We start from the raw sequence: 27,105 nt of genomic DNA on the forward strand, positions 1-27,105 counted from the left end.
GTCCCTGTACTTGAGGGGGCTTGGTAAATAGCACCTTGGGAGCCTGGGTGTTTCTCTGCTTCTTGCCAGCTCGGGAAAAACCTCTTGGGGTAAAATCTCCTGCCCCATTGCAAAAGTGAGCACCTTGAGTGGGAACAGACAGAGGCCACACCAGGGGGCTGGCCCTGCTTTCCTACCTTCTTCTGATGTTGGCCACAGAGCATCAGCAGCTGCCCCGCATGCTGGTCTGCGGGTCGCCTTCAGTGGGTGTTTGGCATGGAAGGGAGCAGGCTGGCTAAGGGTCTTTGTCGCTGTCTGCTGGCCACACATAGGCATGGTCCTCCCCTCTCCTGAACTGCCAGAGTTAGTCTGTGCTTGAAAGCAGGGACACAGGAGACTCAAGACAAGAGGGTGAGATAGACTGAGAAAGGACCTATGAAGACAGCACACACTACAGGGACACTGCCTGGTGAAGGGATGTGGAGACACCAAGTTGCCCCATTTTTCCTGGTGCCCTACGCAGCTGCGTACTGCTCCAGTGGCCAGCCTGATCCCCCGGCTGGCTGAGCTGGCCAGGAAAGCTGCCCCTGCTCTGCCTCTGCCACAAAGCCCCCACCCCTGCTCTGCCCCCATGCCGCCTCTTCCCACCCCTGCTCCACTCCATTCCCCCCCCACTCCGCCCCTTCCCCTTAGCTACATCCCGGTGGACTGCAGGAGGGATCAGTCTCATCCTGCACTCACCGGGCGGCGGGAAGTGGAACGACCTGGCCCCAGCCTGCTCTGCTCCACCAGCTCCCAGCTGCGGCGCTGCTGAGTGCTGGGGGGCGTTTCCCCCCACCGCCCAAGTTCCAAGGCTGGGAGCAGAGTGCAGCAGGCTGGGGTCGGATCATTCCACTTCCCACCGCCCCGTGAGTGTGGGGTCGGGCCTGCCCTGCAATTACCGGGCAGCGGGAAGTGGAGTGACCTGGCCCCAGCCTGCTCCGCTCTGCCAGCTCGGACTGGGGGACGGGGTGCTGTGTAGGGCACCAAAATGTCTAGGGACAACCCTGAATAGATCATTTTTCCACAGGGACCGATGGCTGTTAGAATAGAGATATTCAGGCTGCTTGTACAGGCCTAGACTTTAAGAACTTAGGTGTATTTTTATCACTTAGCTAGTGACAGGGGTATAAAACAAAGAATCCCAGTCTGCCTGTGTCTGGGCCTTCTCTCCCTAGGAGAGTCTGAGCCCTTGTTCGTAGGTGTCATAAACAGATAGTTAAGGGTTAATGTCTCTTTTACCTGGAAAGGGTTAAGAAGCTCCATAAAGCTGGCTGACACCTGACCAGAGGACCAATGGGGGACAAGATACTTTCAAATCTTGGTGGAGGGAAGTCTTTGTTTGTGCTCTTTGTTTTGGGGGTTGTTCGCTCTTGGGACTAAGAGGGACCAGACGTCCATCCAGGCTCTCCAAATCTTTCTGAATCAGTCTCTCATGTTTCAAACTTGTAAGTAATTAGCCAGGCAAGGCGTGTTAGTCTTATTTTTGTTTTCTCAACTTGTAAATGATCCTTGTTTGCTGAGAGGATTTTACCTCTGCTTGCTGTAACTTTGAACCTAAGGCTAGAGGGGTTTCCTCTGGGCTATATAAATCTGAGCACCCTGTAAAGTATTTTCCATCTTGATTTTACAGAGATGATTTTTATCTTTCTTTCTTTAATTAAAAGTTTTTTCTTTTAAGAACCTGATTGATTTTTCCTTGTTTTAAGATCCAAGGGGATTGGGTCTGGACTCACCAGGGATTGGTGGGGGGAAAGGAGGGGGGATGGTTAATTTCTCCTTGTTTTAAGATCCAAGGGGTTTGGATCTGTGTTCACCAGGGAATTGGTGAAGCCTCTCAAGGCTGCCCAGGGAGGGGAATGTTTTGGGGGGACAGGGAGTGATCCAGACACTAACTTCTGGATGGTGGCAGTGTTGCCAGATCTAAGCTAGTAATTAAGCTTAGAAGGGTCCATGCAGGTCCCCCACGTCTGTACCCTAAAGTTCAGAGTGGGGAAAAAACCTTGACAGTAGGCTAAGGCCTTTGGCTAAACAGCAGGGGCAGCCATACAATGGGAAGTGAACGGTCACATCCTCACCTTCCAAACCTATCACACTGAACTAAGGTGGGGTTGGGCTGTTAGGAAGACGATCCTGTCCCAATAGTGCCCATCACCACCAGATAAAGAAACAGATCTTAAGGGAGCATCCGGTCTGGCAAGCTATCCCTTCTCAATGGTTGTGGTTGTGAAACCGTCATTTCTGTAGGGTTTATCTTTATGGCCCCCGCTTTTCTGTTGTCAATCTGTCTGGTCCTCTAATTTTTTCTGTCTGCAGCAGAATTAATTTTGCTGGGTTTAAGTTAATTAGGGGAGTGGGATGTAATTGGTTAGAGAATTCTGTTACAATAGATTAGAATTGGTTAATTACATTTCAGTAAAATGATTGGTTAAGGTCTCGCTGAGAATATTACTGTATAAACTGGGGTCAAACAGGCAGTGGGCAGGGAAATTGGAATCATGCTTGCTAGCAGGGGGTGGGAATAGGGAACGGGGAACAGGGACACAGGCAAGGCTCTGCAGTGTCGGAGCTGGGAAGGGGGACGTGGGGTAAACACTCTGCAGTGTCAGAGCTCATAGACTCATAGACTTTAAGGTCAGAAGGGACCATTATGATCGTCTAGTCCGACCTCCTGCACAATGCAGGCCACAGACTCTCACCCACCCACTCCTGTAATAACCCCCTGACCTATGTCTGAGCTACTGAAGTCTTCAACTCGTTGTTTAAAGACTTCAAGGTGCAGAGAATCCTCCAGCAAGTGACCCGTGCCCTACGCTGCAGAGAAAGGTGAACCCCCCCGCAGAGTCTCTGCCAATCTGCCCTGGAGGAAAATTCCTTCCTGACCCCAAATATGGTGATCAGCTAAACCCTGAGCATGTGGGCAAGACTCACCAGCCAGACACCCAGGAAAGAATTGTCTGTAGGGATGTGGGGTAAACACTCTGTGGTGTCAGAGCTGGGAAGGGAACACAGGGGAACAGACTCTGTCGGTGTATAGAGATCAGCCTGACTGGTGTGAAAGGCTTTGGAATCTGCTTGCTTGGAAACTCACCCCAGTAAACATCCCTTTGTCTGCGCTTCGGACTTCTGGTCTTTTGCTGCTTGCTGTCTGTGTGACAAGAGCCAGGGAAGTGGGCAGGGGAAGGGAAAGCCCTCTAACAATGGCTCCTTGCTCCTCTCCCTCCAGGCTCAGGGGTCAAGGATGGGCAGGACTCCAGGCTCTGCTTGAGGGATCCTGGCACAGGGGCTGGTGGGGGAGAAAGGATTGTAGATTCTGACCTGCACTCTGGAGAGGAGGTAATAAGTGAAGGGGCATTTTTGATTCCTCCCCTGCTTCAATGTCCCCAGGGCTAGAATTCTACATTCCACAGGGCCAAATGAGGGGGTGAAGCCATTTGGCTAATGAAAACCAGTGCTCCAGGTGAGGCTTGAACTCACAACCTCAGCTTAGCTCCTCTCAGCACTGCCCTATAAGTTCTGTGCACTAACCAATTGCACCACTGGAGCACCTGTTAATTGTTAGTCTCTCAGTCCCCTAGGTTGATAAAGGCGAGGAGTGACCCCAAAACATTCTCAGTGGGGTTAAGAGCTGGTGGCGACAAGTGTTGTACTTGGTGGGGTGGATTCTTCTTAAGGCTTCCAGGCACCATCTGACCATTTTGTTCGTCCCTGTGTAATAACAGAGCTGACTGAGACTCACTGTAGAGTCTTGCTGCAGACCAACAGATCTGAAATCACTGATCACCAGGTCTAAGCATTAGTCCTGCTTTGGGACAGTGTCTCTCATCCAACAAACTGCCCAGTCTGCGCTAGCAGTGAGGCTCCCTCACTAACAGCTGAAATCAGGGAGAGCTGTGTGAAGTGCAGGGCCCCAGGGGTGCCTGAACAGGGGCGAACAACACCCCAGGACTTTTAAAAATGGGAGGGCTCTGCCTTGCCACTTTGTAATGACCGTAAGGGTGAGTGAGGGTGGGGAGGGGGCCGAGAGCAGTGAGCGGGAGGAGGGGTCTTGGGGGAAGAGGCAGCGTAGGAGTGGAGGTGAGCTGGGGAGGGGGTTGGGGGGGTGCAGGGAGAGGGCTGCCCGCAGCAAGTAACGGGGGTGGGGGCATGCAGGGGAACTGCTCCCTGTCCCAGCTCACCTCTGCTCCGTCTTCTCCCCTGAGCACGCTGCCCCCGCTCTAATTCTCCTCCCCTCCCAGGCTTGCCACACTAAACAGCTGATTAGCACAGCAAGTCTGGGAGGCAGGAGAAGTGGAGCGGCGCCAGCGTGCTCAGAGGAGAAGGCAGAGCGGAGGTGAGCTGGGGTGGGGAGCTGCTGCAGGGGGGCTGCCTGGCTCTTTGCCATGGCCCCCGCCCCTGCTCCGCCCCAGCCCTGCCCCCCCCAGCACTCACTGCATGGTCCACTCCTCTGGCTCCAGCCATGCTGCCGGCGAGTGCTGTGGGGCGGTTCCCCCCTCCCCACAAACTTGGGAGCCAGGGGAGCAGAGCAGGCTGAGGCCCCAGGCCTATGTGGGGGGAAGCAGAGGGGGGCTGGTCCCAGGCCTCTGTGGGGGACAGGGGGCTGGCTACTTCCTGCAGGAAGTGGAGTGACCCGGCCCCAGCCTGCTATTGCACAATCCCCAGCCATGCCGCACAGCGTGCCCCGAGAGGGAGTGGGGGGCCAAGCAGATGATCCAGCACGAGGGGGTCATTCTCACTGGTAGCTGTCCAGTGGCAGTGAGTTCAACAGGCCTTGGCACATGCTGTGTGGGGCAGGAGGTCCTTGTATTTGGAGCAGTGGGAGTGAACTGCGTGCAGTTGTGTCTCTGAGCACAACTGTGAATGTTATGGTGTGTGTGGGGGGGTTATTGTGAGTGTGGCTGGGGGTGTGAATGTTTCTCTCTTTGGGGGTTGGACTAACATGTCCCTCTGGGTGTGTTGTGTGTGAGTGTTCTTGGGATTGTGTGAGTCCCTTTGTGTGTGTGTGTGTGTGTGTGTGTGTGTGTGTGTGTGTGTGTGTGTGTGTGTGTGTGTGTGTGTGTGTGTGTGTGTGTGTGTGACTTGCTGCAGAATACAAAATCCTGCAAAGCCATTTCCTACTGGTTAGCCGAGTAACACACTGATACAGTGTCACAGACGCACACACACACAGAGCAGGGCTCAGCAGGGGGCAGCAGGGACACACACGTCTCCCCTGGGCCAGCTTGGACAATTTTCCATCACTACTCTGCACAGTGCTGGTGCCCCCACACGGGGGTGGGCAGTGACCGGGCAGAGGGGGCAGATGTGCTGGATCTGTTAAAGCAGCAAAGAGTCCTGTGGCACCTTATAGACCAATAGACGTATTGGAGCATGAGCTTTCGTGGGTGAATTCCCACTTCGTCGGCTAGATTCACAAGGAAGAATTTGGGAAAATCAGTCAAGGCTCTTAGCAGAGCTGGGACACAGACCCAGTGACCCCAGCACCACCCTGGGAGGGCAGTGGGGTTTAGTGGTCAGAGCAGGGGGACTGGGCACCAGGACCCCTGGGTTCTATCCTTGGCTCTGGAAGTGGAAGGGGTCTAGAGCAGGGGGACTGGGATCCAGGACTCCTGGGTTCCATAGGGGAGACTGTTTTTCCCTGTGCTTCCCTCCCTAGAGATCCCAGCCCAGCCCCCTAGTGGAGACTGAGCAGGAGTTGGGGGAGTTGTTCTCCCACTCTGGAGTTATGATTCAAACTCCTCCCCCAAGGACTGTGACATCACAGAATCTGTCACCCCAACACAGAGAAAACTAGTGGGGTTAGGAGGGTTCTAGCTGCAGACACCCCTTGTCATTGCAAAAAGCCCCCAAACCTACTTGCACCCACAAAACACCCTCTCAGGGTATACACCCCCTGCTAGGACAGGACCTCTTGCTCCCACCCCTTTTCTTATCACCACAAGCTGCTCCCAGCCAGGCACCACACCCCATTCACACACCTTTTGTCACTACGTAGCTCAGTGGCAATCACTGCCCTGAAGTGACTCCGGTGCAGGCACTCCCCACACGAACTCCCCACACCGGATTCTGTCCACACACAGAGAATTCTCTCTGCCCGGCTCCTTCGGTTCATCTCGCTGCTCTCCCTACTGCCGCCAGACACTGCTCATCTGCATAACCCCGCCCATGGACACGTGACACCTTCTGTCCTGCTGGTTTCAAGGGAGTGAGTTGCCCTTGGGGAGTGAGCAGGTCACAGCAGGTCACAGCCCCAGTGCACGTCACAGCCCCAGCCAGGGCCGGCTCCAGGCACCAGCTCAGCAAGCAGGTGCTTGGGGCGGCCAAGGGGAAGGGGCGGCACGTCGGGCTCTTCGGCAGCAATTCGGCAGCGGGTCCCTCGGTCCCTCTCGGAGGGAAGGACCTGCCACCGAATTGCCGCCGAAGAAAAAGGCAGCGCAGTGGAGCTGCCGCCGATTGCGATCGTGGGTTGTTTTTTTTCCCCACCGCTTGGGGCGGCAAAAACCCAGCCCTGGCCCCAGCACGTCACAGCCCCAGCACACGTCATAGTACGTCACAGCCTGGGGCAGGGAGATATTGGGGGAGGGGATGAGGGGAGGGAGAGACCCAGCCCCATAGACCCATAGGGGCAGGAGATATAGGGGTCAGGAGGAGAGGAGAGGAGGTTGGCAGAGACCCAGCCTGGAGTGCAGGGAAAATGGGGTGGGGTGGAGGGAGGTGGGGAACAGAAGAGACACGTGTGGAGTGGTGAAATGTTGGTCCAGGGAAACTGAGTCACTCCCAGGACATGCTATGCAGGGGGAAGCACAGGGGCAGGGAGAGACACCCAGCCCCACAGAGCCCAAGAGGGATATTGGGGGCAGGGGAGGGGATGGAGGGATGAGAGACCCAGGGCCATAGAACTCCCCTGGCTCCCAAGTTTGGGGGGAGGGGGGAACCACTCCACAGCACTCTCTGGCAGCATGGCTGGGAACCAGGGGAGTGGACCAGGCTGGGGCTGGGTCACTCCACTTACCATGCAGTGAGTGCAGGGGCGGGAGGGCGGGACTGGGGCAGAGCAGGGGCGGGGGCCATGGGGAAGAGCCAGGCAGCTCCCGCTGCAGCAGCTCCCCACCCAGCTCTCCACTGCTCTGCCTTCTCCCCTGAGCATACCGGCACTCCTCCACTTCTCCTGCCTCCCAGGCTTGTGGTGCCAATCAGCTGTTTAGTGCAGCCAGCCTGGGAGGGGAGGAGAATTAGAGCGGGGGCGGCGTGCTCAGGGGAGAAGACAGAGCAGAGGTGAGCTCGGACAGGGAGTGGTTCCGCTGCACGCTCCCGCCCCCGTTACTTGCTGTGGGCAGCCCTCTCCCTGCACCTCCCCAACCCCCTCCCCAGCTCACCTCCACTCCACTGCCTCCTCTGAGTGTGGCTTTTGGTTCCCCCAATTACTTGGCACCCTAGGCAGCCGACTAGTTCGCCTAGTGGTTGCACCAGCCGTGGACACTGCCTATCAGCAGGATTCCTCCTCCTCCTCCTCCGTGAGATTAAATCTCTGCACCTAGACAGCTGGTCCATCTGCTGCACCACAGTCCCCCATGCCTGAGCCTCATTGCCAAAGCCCTGCACCCGGCTCCAGAGAATTAAGTCTCACATCTCACTGGGAACTCCACTTCTTGTGCTCAGAGAGTCTCGGCCCCCCTCAGTAGCTGACCTGAGAAACACAGTGTCTGCAAAAGCAGCAAAGAGTCGTGTGGCACTTTATAGACTAACAGACGTATTGGAGCATGAGCTTTCGTGGGTGAATACCCACTTCGTTGGATGCACCAGTGTCTGCCTTTTCCAAAGAGGTGCCTGGAGGGCCTTTTTTTATGGGACCCTGTGGCCTAATGGATAAGGCATCTGACTTCGGATCAGGGGATTGAGAGTTCGACTCCCCTTGTGCTTGTGCAGCTTTACCTTTGGGCTAAAAGTCCTGCTCCCTTCAGGGCTGGAACCTCTTCTTGACCGCTCAGGCCAATGCTCTGGTTTCAGCTAGAGCCCTGGGAAGGAGGTGGGGGATGGGTGTCACAAAGACTGGGGCAGAAGTCCCAGGTGCTTCTGGTCTAGCCTTTGCCATTCCTGACTTGCCAAAGAAAATGGGCGGCTGCCCGGGCTAGTGTGTAGAGCAGTTTCCTTCTTCCAAATGTGCGCCAGTTCCTGTGTTTGAGGGGGTTTGTACATAGCACCTTGGGAGCCTGGGTGTTTCTCTGCTTCTCACCAGCTGGGAAAAAGCCTCTTGGGGAAAAATCTCCTGCCCCACTGCAAAAGTGAGCACCTTGAGTGGGACCAGTCAGAGGCCCCACCATGGGGGCTGGCCCTGCCTTCCTACCATCTTGTGATGTTGGCCACAGAGCATCAGCAGCTGCTCCACATGCTGGTGACCTTCAGTGGGTGTTTGGCATGGCAGGGAGCAGCCTGGCTGGGTGTTTTTGTGCCTGTCTGAAGGCCACACATAGGCATGGTCCTGCCCTCCTCTAGCCCTGACCTCAGTTGCTTTGTGGCATTTAAGCTTCCCTTGGAGCTGTCAGCACCAGCTGCCTCTGCTCTAGGTTCCCAGAGGAGGAGAGGTGTGTTGGGTCACTTTTACAGATACCCCTTCCCTGGTACTGCCCTTGCTGAGCTGCACAGAGGAGTTTTCATCCCCAGTCCCTACCTGTCACTGCCCAGCAGCCCTCTGGCACCATTCCTGAGGGCTGCCCTGCCTCACTTTCTTCCTACCATGTTGGGAAAGAAAGTTCTCATTATTAAAGGTCAGGTGGGCCAACTAGGAGGCAGAAACCCATTCTAGGTTTTCCTCCTGCAGAGCCCAAGATCAGTAACTTATCTTGGGTGCAAGCACTGTTGTGCTCCCAGACCTGCACAAGGAGGAATGAAAGGGGCTGCTAAAGCCTGGAATTGAACCAGGGACCTTTATACCTTCATTCTAATGCTCTCCCAACTGAGCTACTTTAGCAGCTGCAGGACAGCATTTTGGCCTATTGCTTCTCTGTCTGGGATGTTTTTGTCAGCAGTTGCACACAGAAAGGACAGGAAAACGAATGGCTGCTCCACACCCCCACTGGAGGAACCCGGCACCATTAGCTGTGGTGCGTAAGAAGTGGCTGTTGGCTGACAGGGCCTGTCCCCGAGCAGCTGGAACAGAAGCTGCTGCCTCCCCCTCAGCTCATCCTCTTTTCCATATACAACCTGGCCAGGGGAAGGGGGGGGGTAAACTCAGGGCAGTTGCATAGTTAACCTGTGGAACTCCTTGCAAGAGGATGTTGTGAAGGCCAAGACTATAACAGGGTTCAAAAAAGAACTAGATAAGTTTATGGTGGATAGATCCATCAAGGGCTATTAGCCAGGGTGGGCAGGGATGATGCCTGTAGCCTCTGTTTGCCAAAAGCTGGGACTGGGCAATAGGGGATGGATCACTTGATGATTCCCTGCTCTGTTCATTCCCTCTGGGGCACCTGGCACTGGCCACTGTCAGAAGACAGGAGGATACTGGGCTAGATGGACTTTGCCTCTGAACCAGTCTGGCCGTTCTTCTGTCTCCCTTGGAGCAGCAGTGACACCCAGTGGGCAGTCAGAGTAATGCACAGAAGGGGTTTTGCTTGGCGCAGCAGTGACACCAAGTGGTCATTCAAGGTAATGCACAGAAGGTGTTTCCCTTGATACAGCAGTGACACCCACTGGTCAGATGGCGTAATGCACAGCATGTGTCTGCCCTCTACGAGCAGTGACCAGTCACGGACCAGTCACGGTAATGCACAGAGTGTGTTTCCCACCAATCTGGGTAAGGCACAGAGCATGTTTCCCATGGAGCAGCAGTGACACCCAGTGACCAGCAGGAGTGGCATCAGACTCTTCTCCTTTAGTGGGGGATTGAGATGGGCTAGACAAAAAAAACTGGGGGGTTGTGCCCCCCATCACCTGGCCCCACCCTTCAGGGGGCCATGCCTCTGCTCCTTCTCAGTTAAAGGCCAGGCTCATCTCTTCTCCCCCAGGCTAGGGTTTACAGCAATACAAACTTTATTAAAATAAAATAGTAAACAGGGTTTACTTTAAATATTCTAAATCTGTCCAAATTTTAGTACTGAATCCAAAGTTCTCCTAAATATCCCATCAGTAACCAAAACCTAAATGAAAAATTGAAACCAAAAACAAGGCTTAATTTAAAACCCAAACATTAAGAAAAACTTTGTTTGTAAAAATAAAAACTAACAAATGCTGTAAATTAATAATTTCAACATTTTATCAAAAAAGTGTGCTACAGCAGAATGATAAAATAACATCAAATAAATAAGCATGACCACTAAAACCTCCTATAAAGGAATTGAATCCTTGAATATTGGTCAAATCTGTATAAAATATGCAGAACTATGTCAAAACTGGTGTTGCAGGTCAGCCATTCAAATCCAGAAAATGTCAATTAAAAGTTCCATTCCAACTAAAAAATCCAAAACAACCCAATAAACCAAAATGGTCACAGCCTGAAACAAACCTACACAGAAGCAAAATTAAACCTGTACCAACATTGGAACAAACGATGTAAATTTCTAATTCTAACTTCTTGTTTCTCCCAGGAGGAAGGTGTTTTGCACCCCAGTAACCAGGCTGCCACTGCAGCTTTCCTTTCACTAAATAAGATTTTTACCAAATATAAATTGCCCTCCAATTTCTCTAAGAGTAATTGAAATTGTATCTTTGCATTAATAGCCCAAATGTGCAAGTCCATTCCCTCAGAGCAGCCCCACACCCTGAGGCCAGGGAGAATCCCAGCTGGTTTGTGCATTTGTAACCCTGGGGCCTGAAGCTGATGAGAAAGGGAAATGAGCCATCTTGGAGCTTTCGAATACCACCTGCGGGGAGCACAGGGATTTGACTGAGTGACATCCTGGCTAATTTTCATCTTGTTCTCCGCCAGCAGGCTCCGCTGGAGAGCTCGGGAGTGACTTGACCATGGCAGCACCCTATTTACATATTAAAAGCTGGCATTTTGGGGCCAATGGGGTGAAATGTGAGTACTTTTGGGGTTGGGACCCACATGAGAAGGGATGTGGACAAATTGGAGAGAGTCCAGCAGAGGGCAATAAAAATGATTAGGGGACTGAGACACATGACTTACGATAACCTATAGGGCATATCCTGTATGTTAAGCTAAGGCAAAGTTAGCATATCTATATTGTGACCTTTTACTCAGAGAGGAAACTCGACCTTTATCATGTTACTTAAATAGATAAGTACCCATGCCTGTCCAAGACCTTTACCTAGACCAATCGACAATGGAGAATGGCATAGGGTTTTTTTCAATGTTGTACCCACAGATTTAACAGGTACACTACAAGGTAACTTATGTGCATATGTACATGTCATCAGCAAGCACAAACATACTAGCCTATGAAGTAAACGTACCCTAATGTTTTGTGGGTGAGGAATGAAATTTGGGCATAGGAGGAAGGATTTCCAGCCCTTGTGCCCTATAAAAGAGGTAACCCACCTCGCTAGAGCACTTTGCTCTATCATTCTGACTTACTTCCTCCACTCTCTCTCTATGTACTATCAGTAGGCTGTACTTGTTCTTAAACTTTAAGTTTCAAGGGAACTAGGCTAAGTTCGGTTTCCCTAAGTTTTTAGTCTTTGTTTATTAGGTTTTGATTTTAAGTTTAACATATTCAAGTAAACCCTAAGTAACACTAGCTTTTTCTAAGCACTGCATCTTTCACTTAAGAATTGAGAAACCTGAACTGCAAGGCTGGTCCTGTGTCTCTTACCACCAGGTTATCAAGGAAGGCTGTGAGTATATTAACCAAAACTTTGTTGCATATAATGCCATATGTATCTTCTGAATAGCAGTAATGCAAATGTAACTTTGTAACTCAATTAAATTAAATAACATGTAAGCTAATCAATTAAATTTTCATCAAATTATCCAAATTAATATTATTAGTACACCCTACATCAGGCTACATGGGACAGAGAGTTGGAGTGCAGAGGGATGAAGGCACTGGTTCTAGAGGTGCCGACTCTGGGGTGGGGTGAGAATGAGACATTCAGGGTGCAGTAGAGAACTCAGAGTTAGGATAGAGAATTGGGCTGTGAATGCTCTGGAATGAGGCCAAGAAAAAGAAAATTGAGATGCAAGAGAGAAATCAAGCTAGAGCAAAAACCAGAGAAGAAATGTGCGATTTGAGCTGCAGAGGGAAAAAAAACCTCTCCCTGTTCCCTCTCACCAAAGCATCTAAGAACCAGATGACAGACATCTCTCCCCTACTGCAACAACAATTCCAGTTGACCTGGACTGAGGAAGGAAATCTTCTCCTGTGCAGCACTAGCAGACCTGGACTGAATCCTGAACACCTCATCTCCTGTCTCCCATCTATTTCCAATCTGGTGTTCCTGGCCTGGGACATGGGCAGGGCTCCTCTCTTCTCCATTTGGGACATGGCGGGATGAGAGAAGTGACAGGGCTTTACAGGAAATCATGATTTGCCTGATTCATGTGCAAGTCCTAGTCCTTGTTCACCCACACAAACCGTTTATCCTGCACGCTGATGCCAGTTTGCAGGGTCTGGGAGCAGTCCCGTACCAGGAAGTGGAAGGAAATGTAAATCTGTAGGCTTTGCCAGCTGAGGACTGTCTGATAGTGAAACTCGCTATCCCATCCACCAGCTGCAGTTCTTGGTCTTGAAATGGGCCATCACTGAGAAATTTCGAGACTACTTGTGTGGTGCTCAGTTTCAGGTGTGGACAGAGAACAATCCACTGACTTATGTGTTAACAAGGACTAAACTGGATGCTACAAGGCAGAGATGGGTGGTTACTTTTGCTAGCCATAACTTTGCATTCAATACCAATGAGTTGGTATAATAAAGAATGTGATTTATCAGGACCACCAATTCTTGGCTGGGGGGACGATGTAAACAGGGTGAGAACGAACTCTACCCTGCCATCTATTGGTGATCTGCTGTAAAGGCCTTTTGAGGCTGATGTCATTTGCATGATTCCACTCACCCCGGATTGCATGATGGAAGTGCTTGTCCAAAGGGTCATTTCGGGTGCTGTGGGATCCCCAGTCTCTTTCTTATTAGGACAGGGGTAATAAAGTGCAGTTATTCCAGTGATATGAATCAAAGACAGTAGAATGGAAGTTAGCAGTTCATGATTTCGGGACTCACTCGAACCTACATAAAACTCGTTAGGCAAGGGACATGGGTTCCAAAGGATAGTGAAATAAGAGAGACTGAAAAAGATTTATTATAATGGATTTTTTGTGAAATTTCTAATTGTGCTTTTTATGTTCTTTGTATCTCTCTAGTTTAAAAAGAAAACTTTTTATAGTTTGACTACATATTTGGTTTTATGCTACAGATGTAAAATCATTAATAATTAAATGCAGTTCTTAGAGAGGTCTAAGTTGTTGAGTTTTGATCTTATTTCCACACTGAAAATTGTAAACAACCCCATAGTGGGGGATAAACGTTCCTTACCACTCAGACAGCAAGAAAATTTAGCAGATTGGACTCTGGGAGATCAGCTGTGGGACACAGCTTTTGTAACACATGAACGATCTCTGAAACCAGCTTCTTAGTCACAGGTCGGCAGCTGGGTTTATGCAAATACTGGACTCTGGGACCAGAGCTGGGAGGGGGGTGTCACAATTTTTGTGGCACATGCACCACCTCTGCAATCAACCTTTGCTACTTGACTCCATAATACCACACACACACACACACACACAGAGTGTACTTCTCAGAACCAAAACATATCCTGAAAGAGATCAAACGGTGCAAGCTTAAGGGAAACGACTGAAACACTAACAACAACTCAAAGAGATTGGATAACGCTTCTGTCTTTACACACCAGGAAGGAAACCAGCAAGCACAAGCAGGGACCAAGAAGAACCAAACAAACATCCACCCCTACCTCTCATGAGCTTTGGGTCTTTGGAACCCAGACCCCTTAATGGGTGAGTACTTTTCAGGCGAGGGTGAAGCTCTCAGGCCTCAAATGCCAGGTACAGTTACTCTCTCCTTGATCCAAAACGAACAGGAAAATACACTGCATTACTCCTGCCCCAATAACAAAGAGACTGGGGATCCCACAGCAGCTGAAATGACCCTTTGGACAAGCACTCCCATCATGCAATCCGGGGTGGGTGGAACCATGCAAATGACATCAGCCTCAAAAGGCCTTTACAACAGATCACCAACAGATGTCAGGGTAGAGTTCATTCTCACCCTGCTTACATCCTCCCCCCAGCCAAGAATTGGTGGTCCTGATAAATCACATTCTCTATTATACCAACTCATTGGTATTGAATGCGAAGTTATGGCTAGCAAAAGTAGCCACCCATCTCTGCCTTGTAGCATCCAGCTTAGCCCTTGTTAACACATAAGTCAGTGGATTCTCTGTCCACACCTGAAACTGAGTGCCACACAAGTAGTCTCGAAATTTTTCAGGGTACGTCTACACTACAGGGTAATTTCGAATTAACATAAACCGGTTTTATAAAACAGATATTATAAAGTCGATTGCATGCGGCCACACTAGGCACATTAATTCGGCGGTGTGCGTCCATGGTCCGAGGCTAGCATCGATTTCCGGAGCGTTGCACTGTGGGTAGCTATTCCGTAGCTATCCCATAGTTCCCGCAGTCTCCCCTGCCCCTTGGAATTCTGGGTTGAGATCCCAGTGCCTGATGGGGCAAAAATCATTGTCGTGGGTGGTTCTGAGTACAGCCTCACCCCTCCCTTCCTGAAAGCAGCAGACAACCATTTCGCGCCTTTTTTCCTGGGTGAACTGAGCAAACGCCATAGCACAGCAAGCATGGACCCTGCTCAGATCAATAGCGCAATCGGGGACGTTGTAAACACCTCGCGCATTCTCGTGCAGTCTATGGTGAACCATGAACTGCAAAGGCAGGCGAGGAGGAGGCAGCTACAGCAGCGCGGCGACGAGAGTAATGAGGACATGGACACTGATTTCTCCCTAACCGCGGGCCCCTGCGCTTTGGAGCTCCTGCTGGTAATGGGGGAGGTTCTACCCATTGAACGCCGATTTTGGGCCCGGGAAACAAGCACAGACTGGTGGGACCGTATAGTTTTGCAGGTGTGGGACGATTCGCAGTGGCTGCGAAACTTTCGCATGCGTAAGAGCACTTTCTTTGAACTTTGTGACTTGCTTTCCCCTGCCCTGAAACGCCATAATACCAAGATGAGAGCAGCCCTCACAGTGGAGAAGCGAGTGGCAATAGCCCTCTGGAAGCTTGCAACACCAGACAGCTACCGGTCAGTCGGGAATCAATTTGGAGTGGGAAAATCTACTGTGGGGGCTGCTGTGCTGCAAGTAGCCAAAGCAATCATTAAGCTGCTGCTACGAAAGGTGGTGACTCTGGGAAACGTGCAGGTCATAGTGGATGGCTTTGCTGCAATGGGATTCCCTAACTGTGGGGGGGGTGACAGATGGAACCCATATCCCTATCTTGGCACCGGAGCACCAGGGCACCCAGTACATAAACCGCAAGGGGTACTTTTCAATGGTGCTGCAAGCACTGGTGGATCACAAGGGACGTTTCACCAACATCCACGTGGGATGGCCAGGAAGGGTTCATGATGCTCGCGTCTTCAGAAGCACTGTTCTGTTTAAACGGCTGCAGCAAGGGACTTACTTCCCGGACCAGAAAATAACAGTTGGGGATGTTGAAATGCCTGTCGTTATCCTGGGGGACCCAGCCTACCCCTTGATGCCATGGCTCATGAAGCCATACACAGGCAGCCTGGACAGTGGTCAGGAGCTGTTCAACTACAGGCTGAGCAAGTGCAGTATGGTGGTAGAATGTGCATTTGGCCGTTTAAAAGCACGCTGGCTCACATTACTCACTCGCTCAGACCTCAGCCAAACCAATATCCCCATTGTTATTGCTGCTTGCTGTGTGCTCCACAATCTCTGTGAGAGTAAGGGGGAGACCTTTATGGCGGGGTGGGAGGCTGAGGCAAATCACCTGGTCGCTGATTACGCGCAGCCAGACACCAGGGCGATTAGAAGAGCTCACCAGGAAGCGGTGCGCATCAGAGAAGCCTTGAAAACGAGTTTCATCATGGGCCAGGGTACGGTGTGACTGCTGTGTTTGTTTCCCCTTCATGAACCTCTCCCCCTTTATTGACTCCTCCTGTAAGCAACCCACCCTCCCCCTTCGATTACAGCTTGCTTAAGGAAATAAAGTCACTATCGTTTAAAAAGCATGTATTCTTTATTAAAAGTCATTCCCTGTAAGCAACCCACCGTTCCCCTTCGTTTAAAAAGCATGTAATTATAAAAAGAGGAAGTTAATTAACAAGGTATCCCAGGAGTGGTTTGGGAGGAGGATAGGAGGGAAGGAAAAGGCCATTAAGCACATTTCAATGTAATGACAGCCTTTTGGTTGGACTGTCCACGGGGGTGGAGTGGGCTGGTGCACAAAGCCTTCCCCCACGCGTTCTTACACGTCTGGGTGAGGAAGACATGGAACATGGTGAGTACTGAGGGTGGTGAAACATGGGCTGCAGCGGCACTCTGTGACCCCGCTGCTCCTCCTGAAGATCCACCAGACGTCGGAGGATGTCAGTTTGATCACGCAGCAGCTCCAGCGTTGCATCCTGCCACCGCTGATCTTCCTGCCTACACCTCTCATCTCGAGCGTCTCTCCTATCCTCACGTTGGTCCCTCCTGTCCTCACGTTCAATGGCATCTTTCCTGTACTTTGCTACCATGTCCTTCCACTCCCTCAGATGAGCTCTTTCATTGCGGGTTACTTCCATGATTTCTGAGAACATTTCATCTCGTGTCCTCTTCTTCCTCCGCCTTATCTGAGCTAGCCTTCGGGATGGAGTAGGGAGGCTTGAAAAATGTGCAGCTGCATGAGGGAAGAAAAAAAGGGAGAGAAGTATTTAAAAAGATACATTTTACAGAACAATGGTTATACTCTTTCACAGTGAACAACACTATTCACCTTACATAGCACATGATTTCACTACAAGGTCGCATTTTGCATCTTTTAATATTGAGTGCCTGCGGCTCTGGTGTTACAGATCTCACAGACGTAGGTCCAGGCATCACAATTCAGCTTGCATGCGGTCATGGTAAGGCACAGCTTCTCCAGCCTTGATATACACAGTTCCCTTTGCTGCTTCTTTCCTGTTAACAAGGAGCAGCAGACGCCAACCCCTCCCCTCCCCAATCCAATTCTCTAGAATTGCTTTACCCCTCCCCCCACCACATGGCTGGTATCATGGAAGATCACTGCTAATCACCCCCCTTTCTCCCCCCCCCCCACCGTGTCGCTGGTAGCTGGGAAGAATCCTGCTGGCCAAACGCTAAAAGGCTCAGCGCTATCCTTCAGCCCCTCCCCCATCTCTCTGTCCCCTTACTTAAATTCCTTAATTTCAGCCAGGTTACCATGAACGATATCACTCTGCTGAGGATAACAGAGCGAGATAAAGAACGGATGTTTCTTGAATGCCAGCAATCACCGGGACCATACGCAGCTATGCTTTGTCATGCAATGATACCCGATTACTTGCTACATGCATGGCGTGGTAAAGTGTCCTACCATGGTGGACGGAACAAGGCTGCCTTGCCCAGAAACCTTCTGCAAAGGCTTTTGGAGTACCTCCAGGAGCGCTTCATGGAGATGTCCCTGGAGGATTTCCGCTCCATCCCCAGACATGTTAACAAACTTTTCCAGTAACTTTACTGGCAGTGAATGCATCCCAAGCCCTCATGGCAAATCAATCATTAAAAAACGCTTGCTTTTAAACCATGTTTTATATTTACAAAGGTATACTCACCAGAGGTGAGTGAAGCTTCCATGGCTTCACTGTCTGAGTTAGTGGCTTGGGAGGGCTGGGAGGGTAATTCCGTCTGGGTCACAAAAAGCTCCTGGCTGTTGGGGCTAACGGAGTGCTGTGTGCTCTCTGCAAGCTCATCCTCCTCTTCCTCCTCCTCATCTTCCCCCTCCGCTGAATCCTCAGCCATGGTTGAGATTATAACCCCCACCTCGGAATCCACGGACAAGGGGGGGTAGTGGTGGCGCAGCCCCCTAAAATTGCATGCAGCTCAGCGTAGAAGCGGCATGTTTTCGGCCCTGATCCGGATCTTCCGTTTGCTGCTTTGGTTTTCTGCTAGGCTTGTCTGAGCTCCTTAACTTTCACTCTGCACTGCACTGAGTCCCTGGTGTGGCCTTTTCCCATCATAGCCTTGGAAATTTTTTCGAGTATTTTCTCATTTCGTCTTTTGGAACGGAGTTCTGTTAGCACTGAATCCTCTCCCCATATAGCGATCAGATCCAGTACCTCCCGTGCGGTCCATGCTGGAGCTCTTTTTCTATTCTCAGGAGACTGCATTGTTACCTGTGCTGATGAGCTCTGCGTGGTCACCTGTGCTGATGAGAGCTCCACGCTGCCCAAACAGGAAATGCAATTCAAAAGTTCGCGGGGCTTTTCCTGTCTACCTGGCCAGTGCCTCTGAGTTCTGATTGCTGTCCAGAGCGGTCACAGTGGTGCACTGTGGGATACCGCCCGGAGGCCAATAACGTCAATTTGCGGCCACACTAACCCTAAACCGATATGTTAATATCGATTTTAGCGTTACTCCTCTCATTGGGGAGGAGTACAGAAATCGATTTAAAGAGCCCTTTAAATCGATATAAAGTGCATTGTAGTGTGGACGGGTACAGCTTTAAATCGATTTAACACTGTTAAAATCGGTTTAACTGCGTAGTGTAGACCAGGCCTCACTCCCAGAAAGGGTGCAATTTTAGGAGCAGGTTCCAAATGGTGCAATTAACCAGCCAGAAGGGGCAGGAGATGTCAGTGTAGGAGCCATTGAAATAACTCTGCACTTAGATGCAGACATAACAAGCTCTATGGTTGGTAAACTTACAGAGACTCTGCTCCTGCTCATGAACTAGCAGCCCATGACCTGTAAACAGCTGCCATTTAAATGCATCTGAAAGTTACAAGGAACAATGATCTGTGTTACAGGAAGGTTAACATTTGCTAGAGCTCCAATTGATACTGTTTGCACAAAGAGAGGTTTGAATGTGTAACAGAGAGTTTGGTAAATCTTGGTTATTTTATTTTTGTAACAGGCTCCTGTCCACCTCCAGTAGAGTTTTCAGTCCCAGTGGCAACTTACTTACCAAATGTAATAGAAACTAGTCCATTCCTCCCAAGTGGATGTGGTTCTTGTTCTTCTGCACATTGTAGCCCATGGAGGCCAAGGACCCGCAAATGCGTCTTCATGTGCCTTTGTTTAATTGATGAAAACAAACCTAGACACTTAAGAGGATTGGAACTGATTTCAGCAGAGGAACATATTTGCTAGGTTTTTATTCATTTGCACAGGAAAACATTGAGTGTGTCCATTCATTTCAGGGATCCCTATTTAGTGGAGCTCCTGAACATACTGGAATTGGAATTACTTTTATCAAAAGAACAGGTTTGTAAGGGAGCACTTGGATTTGAACCAAGGAGCACTTGATCTGCAGTCAAACACTCTATCACTGAGCTATACTCCCATGACATTTACAAAGGCAAGTCAGTGATCTTAAGGATTTTGAAGGACAGGCTCTGCCTCAGAGAGCTCCTTTTCTATTCCCAGACCACAGGGGTTTTAAAAATGGGGTTTGATTAAACTTTATATATACATGTAGACACCACAGCTTGCACATACACCAGCATAGCTTCCCCCAGTGACATAGCTACCACCTCTCGGGGAGATGGATTAACTGCACGGACGGAACAGCTCTCTCCCCTCCACTTAGAGCATCTTCATTATTTATAAATAGGTGGGAAATAACCTCCTGAATGGACAGGAACCAATTTATCAAATATTGCTGTGTCTGCATTCAATATGGGGAACTGGTCATATTGGGCTAGGTTAGTAGGAGCATTGCAAGCAGATCGAGGGAAGTGATTATTCCCTTCCATTCAGCACTGGTGAGGCCACATCTGAAGCATTGCATCCAGTTTTTGCGCCCCCCTCCCAATACAGAAACAAATTGGAGAGAGTCTAGGGGAGGGCAACAAAAATGATTAGGGGACAGAGGACTTACAAGAAGAGGCTGAGGGCAGGGCCGCCCAGAGGGGTGGCAGGTGGGGCAATTTGCCCCAGGCCCTGCAGGGGCCCCCATGAGAATATAGTATTCTATAGTATTGCAACTTTTTTTTATGGAAGGGGCCCCGAAATTGTTTTGCCCCAGGCCCCCTGAATCCTGTGGACAGCCCTGCCCAGACCAAGGTGCTGTCCCCCCACTCCACCCCCTTCACTCATTCTCCTCCCTCTGAGGCCCCACCTGTGCTCTGCCCTCACTCCCATTTGGCCACTTCCCACCCCTGCTCTTCCTCTTTGGCTGAGGCTGCTGGTCCACCTTTCGCTCACTCCTCTCCTCCCCCAAGGCCTCCTCGCGCCTCTCCACCCTCTACCCCAAGGTCTACCTGCTGCCCACACCTCTCTGCCTCCTCCCCTGAGACCCGCACTGCCCACACCTCTCTGCCCCCTCCCCCAAGACTCACCCTGCCCACCACCCACACATCTCTGCCCCTCCCCTGAGACCTGCCCTGCCTACTGCTCGTACCTCTCTGCCCCCTCCCCTGAGACCCACCCTGCCCATCGCTCACACCTCTCTGCCCCCTCCCCTGAGACCCACCCTGCCCATCGCTCACACCTCTCTGCCCCCTCCCCTAAGACTAGTCCTGCCCACCACTTACACCTCTCTGATCCTCCCCTGAGACCTGCCCTGCCCACTGCTTGTACCTCTCTGACCCCTCCCCTGAGGCCAGCCCTGCCCACCACCCACATCTCTCTGCCCCGTCCCCTGGCCTGACCTGCCCACCGCCCACACCTCTCTGACCCCTCCCCTGAGACCCACCCTGTCCACCTCTTTCTTTGGTCATCTGTTGTTATTCCTTGAAACATCAAGGATGGAATAAAAAGCTGAGTTTACTCCAGGGTGAGGAAAGAAAGGAGCCACCAACCCCCTGGCAAAGAACTGGGGATATGACGGGAAGGGGATTGTCTGAATAATCAAGGCAGGAAATGGACAACAAGCTACAGCAGCATCATTAACCACGAACACACTCTCCTCATGCTCCAGCCAGAAGGGAAAGGAGCAGGAATTCTTGCTGTTCAGCCATGGACACACTTACACAATGGCACAGCAGTGTGTGCATTGTGGAAGCTGGTCTGAGGAAACCACTGGAATTGATCACTCAGTGAGAACAGAACTAGAGTGCAGTGAGAGCCAGGTGTCAAGCAAGTAGTTGTGGCCAAGTGGTTAAGGCGATGGGTTAGAAATCCATTGTAGTTTCCCTGTGCAGATTCAAGTCCTGCCAACCACAGAGGAAGTTTTGGTCCTTTAATTTCAGTGGAGCTGGGTCTTGTCTCACTTTCACGCTAGGCCTACACTAAAGGGGGATGTGGCTTTAGTTAAACTGTTTTAATTGAACAGCTGTTGCATGTCCATCCTGTGTCACCAGAGCACATCCATGCTAGCATCTCTTGGATGGCCACAGAGAGCAGTGCATTGTAGTAGCTATCCCACTCTGCAACTGGCTGCAGGGTGCTTTGGGAAGGGTTTGCAATGCCTCACGGGCTGCTACAGCATCACATGATACAGTTTTCTATCCCATTGTTCCATGGGCATCCTACTAGATTGCCAGCTGCTTTTCAACTGCAATGTGCGTGGTGGGGTAGAGAGCATGTGTGTGTGTGGGGGGGAGAAACAGTGTGTGTGATGTGGAAGAGTGAGTGTGTCGGCACACTGTCTCTAAGTTCAGACAGCGGCTGGAAGCAACCAGTCCTGAGGCAGGGGACAGCCCCGACATCAGCCCCCCTTCTCTCACTGGCTCAGCTCAGCACAGCACAGCACTCTCTGTCACACACACACACATACACGTACACACTGCTGCCTGCTTAGCTCTGTGTCAGGGGTGCTGGAACAGGGGGGTTAGAGGGCCATGGCCCCACCACTCTTTACTGGCTGTTAGGACAAATGATGGAGGGGGGGAAGGGTGCAGTCTTGGGGAAGAGGTGTTCTGTGGGTGTGGCCTCGAGGGGAGAGGTGCTGTGAGTGGGGGTCCTTAAGGAAGGAGTGTCATGGGGGTGCCACAGTTCGGATAACTGTGCCCCCCCCACTGTAAGGAAGCTTCTGCCACCCCTGCTCTGTGTTCGCAGAGCGGGAGAGAGCAGCATCCACGGCAGTGATTTGCTTCTCAGGACTCCGGCAGGGGGGCTCGGGAGGTGATTTAAAGGGCCCGAGGTTCAACTGCAGCAGGGAGCCGTGGGCCCTTTAAATCACCAGCCTGGGGAAGACGGGCTGGGCTGGCACAGCGTACTGGCTCTTGCCAGTACCTCATACCGTAACATACCGGCTTACTTTCACCTCCGGAAGGTCCTCACGTGGATCAATAACTGGTTAAAAGATAGGAAACAAAGGGTAGGACTAAATGGTCAGTTTTCAGGATGGAAACAAGTATCTAGTGGTGTCTGTACTGGGACCAGGACTAGTCAACATATTAATAAATGATCTGCTGAACAGTGAGGTGACAAAATTTGCAGATGATCCAAAACTACTGGCTTGCTTCCTAGAATGAACGCTCCTTGAGTGGGGTGATCCACAGGGAGTAGCTCAAACCTCCAAAGTGCCTGGCCAGGGGCAGGACATTAGCACAGCAAGGGAGGGGTGTGGCAGTGACATCACAAAGGCCTTTTGCAGGACCTCAGACTATTGGTCAAAGGTGGTGGGGAGGTGATGACCTCACAGAGAGATGCTGACATCTGCCAGGCAGGAGAGGGGCAAGGGGCCAGGGAAACCTCAGAGACCCCTGTGGCTTTGCTTCAGCAAGTCTCCGTCTCCAGGTCTCTCTTTGAGGACTGAGAGAGTATTCGGGTTCACGTACGTGAGCGCCAGGAGGAACTTCTTCCAAGTTTTCTCCTTCCCTTTTCCTGATTTTACTAGAAAACAGCCATCCCTGTTTAGAAAGTAAGAGCCTCCTCGAGGTTTGAAACCTGTTCAGTCTGATCCATCTGGTGACAGTTGAATTCTAGGCATGGAAAACACGAGCGTAAGGAGGCTGAATTTTATTCCACACCTAAGATTTTGTCCCTTAGAATCACTGGGGACATTAGGGTTTGTCCTTTTTGTTTCACCTTTTCCTCCATCCATCCCTTCCTCCTTTCTCTTTGTCTCTTGCTTCTTTTGTCCTTTCACCTGTTCCCCTCCCAACACCAAGAGTGAGGTGTGTGTGTGTGTGTGTGTTGCAGGGAATGCTCTGTAGCTCCCACTGTGGGAGGTCCACTCAAAAATGTGGGGCTGAAATAGTGCTCGGGCAGTGATCCCCACCAGTGACCTGGGCCATCCTTTGGCCTCTGGTGAGAACCCTCAGCCTCCCGTCCTCAGTCTCTACCCTGATTGGCTGAGCTGGGGGTTATTGACAAGGAGGAGACTCAAGTCCTTTTTCTTCTCTTTTATGACCAAGTAAATAAGTTATAACCAGTCATATGTTTGAAGATTTTTGCTGCTTCTCTGCATTAATGGTCTCTGAGCAGTTCATAATTCTCTCTAACATTGCAGTTCTCCTCAAATACTTGCTGAATAATTACTGTGCACTGTTGTTGGTCTTGAGCTCATGTGAGAGCACTTTATTCAGGTCATTCCATATATGAAATTCAAGATCTGATGGTTAGTTTCAAAATCAGGGCTCTTGAGTCCTTTTCCCAACTCTGCCACTGGCTGGTTGTGTGACCTAAGACAAGTCAATTCTCCTTTCTCAGCCTTAGCTTCTCTCTCTTTCAAGTAGGGATAATAATGATCCGGTCTTACCTACCTCAACACACACACTGTCTCTCCCCGCACACAAACAGTCTCCCCACTGCAGTTGAAAGGCAGCTGGCAATCTAGTAGGATGCCCATGGAACAATGGGATAGAGAAACCTGCGTCACTGAAAGTACAGCCATGAAGACACCACACACCAGCCTTTCCTAGCTGGCAAAAATCAAACCTCCACAGAAAGACCCCTATGGTGTCATACCCCAGCTCCCTAAGCCCTCAGCCACAACCACTTAACACAGGGGCCTTTCTACACTCTGGTTATGTTCTCACTGAAGGATCATTTCCAATTGTTTGCTCAGACCAGCTTCCCCAGCACACTCACTGCTGTGCAGCTCTGTACGTGTGGACCTGGCTGAACAGCAAGAATTCCTGCCCATTTCCCTACTGGCTGGATCATGGTTAGAGTGTGTTTGTGGTTAATGATGTCGCTGTAGATTGTTCGTTTCCAGCATTGGGAATTCAGACAGTCCCTTTCCCAACATATCTGCAGCACATCAGTCCCTGGCTGGGTCTCCTGCGCAGTGGAAAACATCCCTTGTTTGGTGCTGCCAAGGGGAACCTGCAGAGCTGAGATGTCCCTCGGCTTGGATCAAAGGGGGATGTTGGATGGAATTTATCACACAACGCTCCCTGCTCCCCAGAGCCCCATGGGGAGAATCTAGAGAAGGGGGAGTCATTCCTCCCCTGCACTCCCAGAAGAGGTGCTAGGACTCCTTCCTGCCAGGTACTCACCCCCGGATTCCTCCTCAGCTCCTGGGATCTTTCTGCTCCAAAGGCTCCAGAGGCCTGGGGTAGGGAGGGTGTCACTGCACAGTCTGAAACACAAGGGAGGTTTCTGGAATTGAAGGAAGGAGCAGAAAATGTAGAGGAAAGAAACAGAGAGAAAACGCCTCATCTCTCTCCCCTCCCACTCCCAGCAAGAAATGTTATCAAGGATCAGCGTTTGGGGAAATGGTGCCCTGGGCAAAACTTATACTTTAGCACTTCCCCATCGCCCCTGGACGATCCCCCTCCCCCTTTCCCCCCAGCTCCTGCACTCCCAACCCTTGCACCTCCTTCACCCCTATCTTCTGCCCCCTCCTGTGCCCTAACCCCTACACTGTGTCCCCTTTGCCCTTAAGTCCCACACTCCCTTCCTGTGCTACCAGCCACTGCCCCCTGCTGCACCCCCTTCACCCCTAACCCCTGCACCCCCTCCTGCACCCACGTGGGGACAGTGACCTGTGTGCATAGAGCAGCTCGCATTGCTGCCTGCTCCTCCCTGGAAGGCTGCTCCTCCGGGCACCCCTAGGAGCTGTGGGGGTGGGGTGCGGGGGCAAGAAGCATCATCTGAGTTCCCTGCATCCGGGTCACTTTCCTCAGCCAGGCTGCATAAGGGGAGGGCAGAGAGCAGCAGCTTCTGATGCTCCCCTCACAGCACAGCCCAGGTGGGGAAAGTGACCAGGATGCATGGAGCACATAGTGTTGCTCCTCTCTCCCCCCAACCCCCTATGGGGCCATGGAGGAGCACTGGGGCAGGGGAGAGCAGTGAGCACGTTTGCACTGGCACACAGTGCCCTTTGACCCCCTGAAGTCCGGGGCGGCTGCCGGAGGGCCCCACCCCTAAGGCCAGCCAGGCTCCCCAGCACAAACAGCAGAGAACACAGAGAGACTGGCCACACACTGAGCAGCGGTAGCCTGGGCAGCACATAATGGAGGCTCGGGGGGGCTCAGCCTCCCCAAACCTTGTGTCACCAAGGGGCAGTGGAGCCCATGACTAGGGGCCCTGGAGAAATTAGGTCCCCCTGGAAAAGTCTCCCCCATGTCAGCCCCAGGGCTGGAGGAGCTCTCACTCCGTGCTACGGCCCGGGGGCTGCAGCAGGGGCACAGAGCTTCTCTGGTCTTGGGGCCACAGCGGGGCAGGGGTAAAGGAGTGACAGGGTGGGGCTAGTGGGGGAAGGGGTGGAACAGAGGTGACAGTGGATGGGGCCGTGGGTGGAAGGTGTGGCAGGGGGCAGAGCCACAGACAGAAGTGAGGGGGCCTCGTTCCAGTGCTGGGGGCCCTGCACTTGTTCTCCCTTTCCCTGGGCTTTGGCATCACTAGCCCCTGCTTAACGTGTAGGGTTCAGTGGTCCCCAAAATGTGGGGCATGACTCCTAGGGGAACAAAGAGGAAGATTCATAGGGGCACCTCAGGGGCTGAGCCAGCCCCCATGGAGGGAGCACCAGTCAGCCCGACTCTGTCCCAGCTCTTTTCCAACCCCACCCTCAGCCTGGGCCCCTGACTGCCAGCTCGGCCTCGACCCCCTTGCCCCTGTCTGCACCCCTCTCTTCAGCAAGCAACACCCCACTCCCAGCCCCAGTTTTCAACTGTGGCTCCGAGGGCCCACAGCCATGGATAAGAGGGCACAGTGTGAAATGTTTGGGGACCACTGCTTTAGGGTGACGTTCTGAATCACTTCTATGCAGTCCAATAAAAGCTATTCCTCACCCATCAGGACCGACTAAGTATGTTCTGCTGCCCTTCACTCATGCAGGAAGGATAATAACATTTCATACCACTCAGTGCTAAAGTGATTTGTAACCCGCCACCAGCTAAAACTGGTCATTTTGGGGAAGCGGCCCCATGATGCTGCATACCTAGGCAGAGTAGGTGTGTCTATGCAAACACGGTCTGTTCCTGAAGCCTTTCCCACAGCTGGTCAGTAGGTGTGAGGGGGGAGCTCATTCAGGCCCTGCTTCCGCTTAGTATTTAAAAACACCTTAGTGTCCCTATCTCTGCTGGCCTTAGATTTCTCATCCTGTCCATTTCCTAACACCTCAGATGAGGTGGCTGAGTGGTTAAGGTGATGGACTGCTAATCTATTGTGCTTTGCACGCATGGGTTCGAATCCTATCCTCATCAGATGTGTTTAGTCTTCACTCCTCCTTTCTAGACAACCATTTCCCCTTTGGTATGATAACAGATCAAACAATGTTGGCTTCCTGCAAACAAAAGCCTGCTCAGAATCTCCCTTGCTTTAAATAAAATGTCTAAGTCTCAGATTTCTAAAAAAAAAATTCTCTAGTCCTGTATTTCTTAGTTTTATCTCAAAAGGTAACAGCCTCATAATCTCCCTCGAACACCCTGAGACCTCCTCAAATTATTAAAATACCCCAGTTCTCAGCAAAGCCATCACAGTGACCCACAGCTAGAGTGTCTAGGCTAAGCTGTTCTGAAGGAGGCAACTCAAACATTT

The 27,105-nt window shown here is 51.4% G+C and overlaps 3 non-coding genes across 3 annotated transcripts; 1 reads left to right on the forward strand and 2 right to left on the reverse strand.

Annotated features, from left to right (window-relative positions):
- Positions 1–8,913: 8,913 nt before the first annotated feature.
- TRNAF-GAA lies at positions 8,914–8,986 on the reverse strand. Its single transcript has one exon. It is a non-coding gene; the product is annotated as a tRNA-Phe (tRNA).
- A 10,515-nt stretch (positions 8,987–19,501) lies between these two features.
- Positions 19,502–19,573, reverse strand: TRNAC-GCA. The gene has a single exon. It is a non-coding gene; the product is annotated as a tRNA-Cys (tRNA).
- A 7,116-nt stretch (positions 19,574–26,689) lies between these two features.
- TRNAS-GCU lies at positions 26,690–26,771 on the forward strand. Its single transcript has one exon. It is a non-coding gene; the product is annotated as a tRNA-Ser (tRNA).
- Positions 26,772–27,105: the final 334 nt, after the last annotated feature.

Source organism: Gopherus evgoodei, unplaced genomic scaffold (assembly GCF_007399415.2).
Source record: "Gopherus evgoodei ecotype Sinaloan lineage unplaced genomic scaffold, rGopEvg1_v1.p scaffold_299_arrow_ctg1, whole genome shotgun sequence".
NCBI classification, from domain to species: domain Eukaryota; kingdom Metazoa; phylum Chordata; order Testudines; family Testudinidae; genus Gopherus; species Gopherus evgoodei.